Source organism: Oryctolagus cuniculus, chromosome 10 (genome assembly GCF_964237555.1).
Source record: "Oryctolagus cuniculus chromosome 10, mOryCun1.1, whole genome shotgun sequence".
Taxonomy (NCBI): Eukaryota; Metazoa; Chordata; class Mammalia; order Lagomorpha; family Leporidae; genus Oryctolagus; species Oryctolagus cuniculus.
Window position 1 is genome coordinate 8,140,489 of NC_091441.1, and position 6,000 is coordinate 8,146,488.

At 41.3% G+C, this 6,000-nt stretch overlaps 1 long non-coding RNA gene across 1 annotated transcript in view; it reads right to left on the reverse strand.

The window, feature by feature from the left end:
• Positions 1–676, reverse strand: part of LOC127492270 (uncharacterized) — a 74,204-nt gene extending 73,528 nt beyond the window's left edge. The window contains exon 1 of the long non-coding RNA XR_007921412.2: positions 582–676. This is a non-coding gene — a long non-coding RNA (uncharacterized lncRNA). The remainder of the gene's footprint in view (positions 1–581) is intronic.
• Between the last annotated feature and the right edge of the window lie 5,324 nt (positions 677–6,000).

The following is a 6,000-nucleotide window of genomic DNA, read 5'->3' on the forward strand; positions in this document are numbered from 1 at the left end:
GTCCCAGCCCTTCCCCAAGGAAAGCTCCCGGGAGAACCTTTACAGATGCCCTAGGGGAAGCCCCTCTGATTTGCCTGGCTCCAGCAAACCTGGGGAGAAATTTGCTAATTTACTCTCCAAAAAAAACTCTTTATCCTAAAGGAGAAGGGGGAGGGGGTAAAGAAACCCTTAAAAAACTGGGAGTCTAGCCTGCACTGTGGCACAGCAGGTTAAAGCCCTGGCCTGAAGTGCCAGCATCCCATGTGGGTACCAGTTCTAGTCCCAGCTACTCCTCTTCCAATCCAGCTCTCTGCTATGGCCCAGGATAGCAGTAGAACTCTCTGTAATTCTGTATTTCAAATAAATAAAATAAATCTTTAAAAAAAAAAAGTTTAAACTTTTCATAGAATGGCAAATGCCCTAAACAACACTCTGACCTCAGTATCAGCCTTAAGGCATTCAGATCTGGCTAAAAAGCCCAAGAGAGTTTCACAGGCATGGAAAGCCAAGACACTGTAGCAAAAAAAAAAAAATGACCTAAATGAAAGACCTCTGTGAGTGAGATCCCAGTGGAAAGAACAGGCCATCAAAGAGGGCAGTACCTTTCTCTGAAGGGAAGAGAGAACTTCTACTTTGACTGTGGCCTTGTCTAAATAAGATCAGAATTGGTGAACTCAAACGGCTTCCATAGCCTTGGCAGCTCATGACAAGAGCCTCGGGTGATTACTGACATCATAAATAAGAGTGTCAATTGTTAAATCAACAATGGGTGTCACTGTGCTCCTAGTCCCCATGTAGGACCTCTGTCCTTAATGTGTTGTACTATGCGAATTAAGGGTGAAGCTATTACTCAAACAGTACTCAATAATTTGTGCATCTGTGTGGGTGCAGTCTGTTGAAATCTTTACTTAGTATATACTAAGTTGATCTTCTATATATAAAGATATATACAAAATGAATCTTGATGAAGAATGTGATGGGAGAGGGAGTGGGAGATGGGATGGTAGCAGGTGGGAGGGAGGTTATGGGGGGAAAAGCTGCTATAATTCAAAAGTTGTACTTTGCTAATTTATATTTATTAAATAAAAGTTGAAAAAAACTTAAAAAAAAAAAAACAGAGTCTAAACAAAGACTGGGTGCTCACCTCTGCTCTCTGCTGAGCCACCCACCTGGCCTGCCCAGGTGTATTCTCTCCATTCAACCAGGTAAGCTTGCTTTCCCCTAGTCTGAGGGACTGGGCACTCTCTCTCTATCCCTTCCTTTCTGAAGTATGCCCTGTCCCCCGTAAAACCTTATTACTCTGCAAAAAAAAAAAAAAAAAAAAAAAAAAACTAGTAAGGCAGCATTCGAATGAAGGTAGGACAGGTGGTCAGACATTCTGGGGGAATTTGTACAGTGACAAATCTATGTGGGAAGGTGGCACACACTTAGGCCTCATCTAACACAATTCTAAAGTGTATCCTTTTATCTCCTTACCATTTCTGAGGTCTCTATGAAGCAGAACATGACATTGGTTTTAACTATAAATGATATAAGAATATGAAACTACACATACACAATAATGCTTGTCAAAAACAGTTTTATGCCACACAACGACTGATTCCCATTCCAATGTTATTATCTTGGAGAAAATACTACTAAAGTTATTTAGAATGTGAGAACTCTGTCCCAGTCTCTTGCTTAATGGTCTCCACCCATGCACACCTGTATTCATACACATACCCACACTACACTGCATGGATGTGTAATCCCATGTACCTGGAAAAACCAATTCATCCACTTCCTTTTTTGCTATGTACACGGATTTTGGCTCAATTCGTTATGAAGAGGCATCTCCAATTCTCACATCAGTTGGAACAGTACGAGTACAGTTGTGTTTCCTCCTTCATTTGTTTTCCTCCTTTCTTGCAGACATGATGCAAAGGGGGAGCCTGGTATTTCTATCACAGGCCCTGTGCATATATGTTAGGAATACGCATTTGCAGAAATCAACCCACAGAGTCATTTTCTGTGAGCTAAGGCTTGCCCATCTTCCTCCGAATCTCTAGCTCCCGTATGGTCCAATAGCTCAGGTAGTACTCCACAGAAACTACCTGAACAATTCCTTATTTTAGCATCTTTATGTGGAAGAGTGCTCTCACGTGTCACCAAGGGTCTCCAAATATAACTACATTCTGAGACTGATATTGTGAACTATACAAGGTTTCGCTGTAGGATCTAGCACAATTTTTGAATGTTTGCCTTAAAAAATTTACCAGACCATTGCAAGAAAAAATACAAGAATGGCAATTAATATATGAAAATGAGTACTTGTAATCCACTTACCACAAAATTATATATTTTTACATCACACTAGCCAATATTTTTAAATAGCTTTATATTTTGGCTGTAAGTTATTAAGTCTCTCATCTCTATCACAATCGTGTATATTTAAGTCAAAACTGAAAATGCCTAGGTGTCCTTACTTCACTTAGGAACCACCAAGCTTCTCTTCAAAAGATACAATTATTAAAGACCTTTTTTTCTGCTGAGGCTACAGGAAAACAGAATTCAGTAAAGGATAATTAAATAACCAAATAAATCACGGTGAGGATTCTGATTTTTCTTCAGCCATTAATGAGGCTAGAAATAATTGCCTGCCTGGCTTTGTTCACATGATTAGAAACATTTGCAGGCTAACAGCAAACTTCTCAAGCAACACTGGGTCTAGTAAGGACACAGCTTTGGCATTTTTAAAGTCAGAATCAGTGAAAACATGAAGACAAAATAGAGTCAAAAGCTTGTTTCAGTGGCTTCGGTCTGCTGGACTTTTGGAGATGACACATTTTAGAGCACCAAACACACATTTGTGCCAGCAGAGATTTTTAATTAGCCTCCCAGCTTCACAGCAATAATAGAGGGAGCAGAACTTGGGTCACCACTTAGTGTGTTTTGGATCCTTTGAAAACGGACTTTTGTTCCCTTTTGAGCCATGGCATTGACTCCCCTGCATCCCTCCATAGGAGTTTTGCCCAGTGACAAATCAGCTGTGGTCCAAACGGTTTCTAATTAACAGTAACAGGATATTGACTGGGGAAACCATTGCTTGACAGAGGCCAAAGGAAAGCTTTAGGGCCGTGAACTTTCCATTAAATTCAGAAGTGATTATTCTCCCAAGATCATAGCTTCATCATTATTGCCCTACCACAAATATTGGAAAATACCCTTTTTAAAAAAATTTTTTACTGTTGTAGCACAGTCGGGAAAATAGATGAAAGATCACTGATCAATGATCATTCTTGCCATGAATCAGCTCTTCTATTTCTAGTTACATCTTACAAAACTCATTAATTACTGAAATAACTAGCAACTGGGCAGCTTTTGAACCCAGGGTTTTTTCCCCACCAAAGGGTAGTATTCTGAATTCATTGCCCAGATTTTTTTCCTAGGCTTTCTGACTCTACCCTTTCAATAGTACCGTGATGCTATTAAAAATAGTAGTTGACAGTTCTCCTGGTCCCCCAAATAGCTCGATTGCTCTGTGTCCCCAAGAGCCAGCTCCTCTAAAATGGAGTGTGTAAGCCAATTTGCAAACCCCAGGGGAGCTCTCCTTTAACTTCTCAAGCCCTCTCTGCAGAATATTACACTTCTGTACTAGAAGTATTTGAGTCTTGTTTTTGAAGATCATTTTTTGTATCAGGAACGTGAATAAGTGATGCTTAAGGCTTCATTTTTAAATTTGAGAAGAAATGTCAGTGTATCCTGGCTTGCAATAGAAGTGACCTTTACTCTGGAGATAGAACCTAGACTAGCAGATCTCAACTGTGCTTCATCAAGGACTGGGATTTCTCTGCATTGACTGAGTAACTTCCTCAAGGACGAAGCATGCAAGAGCAAGTCAGGGAGATGGAATTCAGGGACCATCCTGCCTCACTTTACCCAAAGAACTCAGAGGGTGATGGCTAAAGCATTCAGCGCTAGGTTCCTATCCAGACGCCCCACTCAGAGTGGACACCACCTCGGTGTACTGGACACTATACCTCAGAGTGGACACCACCTCGGTGTAGTGGTACAGGCAGGTGAGTGCTGATCAGCCTGTCATCAAAACACAGTCAACCCATTTGCACTGACTCTGTGTCTTGGAGATGAGGTTCCAAGTCAGTTAGTAAAAAAGTGCTCATTGCTTAAAGAAAAAGTTTAATAACAACTTCTATATAAGAAGAAATCTCTCCATTTTAACTCATCACAATTGAACTATTCAGCACCAATGGAAACTCAATAATGCCACATAGTATTGAATGAATGTCCTTGACTCATTAGTGAGGTTACAGTCTCAGAGGGAGAAGGTCCTTTCAATATCAACTAGGTCAGCCACTTTTATGACCCTCAACTCCCTCCAGATCATCCCAGCTAAGTAACAGCAAAGCCTTGCGACAACTTCAGAGATGGAGGCGTTCTAGAATACGGAACAGCAAAAGTAAAGATCCTACTGGGGAACATACCTGACATTTTGGAAAAACAGGAAGAAGGCTTGATATCAGAGCGGAGTGAGCAATAGAACTAAAGGGGATAGGGTTAAAGGGCAATTGCTGGGGCCAGTGCTGCAGTATACCGGGTAAAGCCACTGCCTGTAGTGCCAGCATCCCATGTGCGCACTGGTTCGAGTCCCAGCTGTTCCACTTCCTATCCTGCTCTCTGCTATGGCCTGGGAAAGCAGTAGAAGATGGCCCAAGTCCTTGGGCCCCTGCACTCACGTGGGAGACCCAGAAGAAGCTCCAGGCTCCTGACTTCAGATTGGCAAAGCTCTGCCCATTGCTGCCATTTGGGGAGTGAACCAGCAGATGGAAGGCCTCTCTCCATCTCTGCCTCTGCCTCTGCCTCTGTAAATCTGCCTTCCAAATAAATAAATAAAACTTTAAAAAAAAAAAAAAAAGGAAATTGCTATGGTTTGAACAGACTTCGGCTCCCCAAGCTCATGCAGATGTTTAAACCCCAAAGTCTTATGTTGATGGTTAAAGGATTGATGTTAATAATTGATGGATTAAGGGTAGAGGGTCATGTAATTTCATTGCCTGGAGGCAGGACCTTTGAGTTGAGATTAGATTGAATCAGGTTCCTAAAGTGGGTCGCATGATCAAACAATCATGGCCATGGCATTACAGAGAGAGGCCACATGAAGAATGTGTTCCCGGCATCTCTCTCTGCTTCCTGGCTCACCACACATTCATCCATCCCTCCTCCAGCCTCACCAGATGCCTAAACCAGCTGGGCCACACAATCTTGAATTGTGAACCTCCAAAACTGTAAAAAGAAATAAACTTCCTTCCTTCCCAAATTAAAAAAAAAAAAAACTGCTCTCGGGAATTTATAGTTACAGTAATGAAAAGCTGACAAATGCAATAACCAGCAGGAGGTGGAGACCAGGCAGATATGGAAGGGGTTTTTAAGTAAAAACAAGGAACAGAACACTTATTCCAAATGAAATGGAAGGAGGGTGATGGGTAGGCTTTGAGGCGAATAAATGATTCAAACTGGCTTGTCTTGTAACAGGATGATCATTTTGGCTGCTGTGTTGAGCACAGACTGAAGAGGGATCAAGGTCAGAAGCAAGAAAAGCAGTTTGGAGGCTATTTTATTAATTTAGGCATGGTTAGGAAGGATTGAGCCAGGGCATTAGCAGGGAAGAGAGTGGAAAGTGGCCAGGCAGACATTTTTAAGGTGGAGTCAAAAGAATTTTGTTGATGGATACAATGTAATCCCTGAAAGAAAGAAAAAGGATAAATCCAAAGGCTTTTTCCCAAACATCTGGAAAGACAATGCTTCCATTTTCTCAGCTAAAGGAGGTTAAGGAAGGAACAGGTTTGCTGGGGTTATAAAAATAAAAAAGTTCTGTCTTCAATAATTTAAACTTCAGGTGCTTATCCACGTGGAAATGTTAAAATAGAAAGGGAGCATGTAACCATTCATTCATTCAGAGATGTCAGGCAGGAATTTTTTTCTTAAGATTTAGTTGTTTATTTGAAAGGCGGAGTTGGAGAGAGA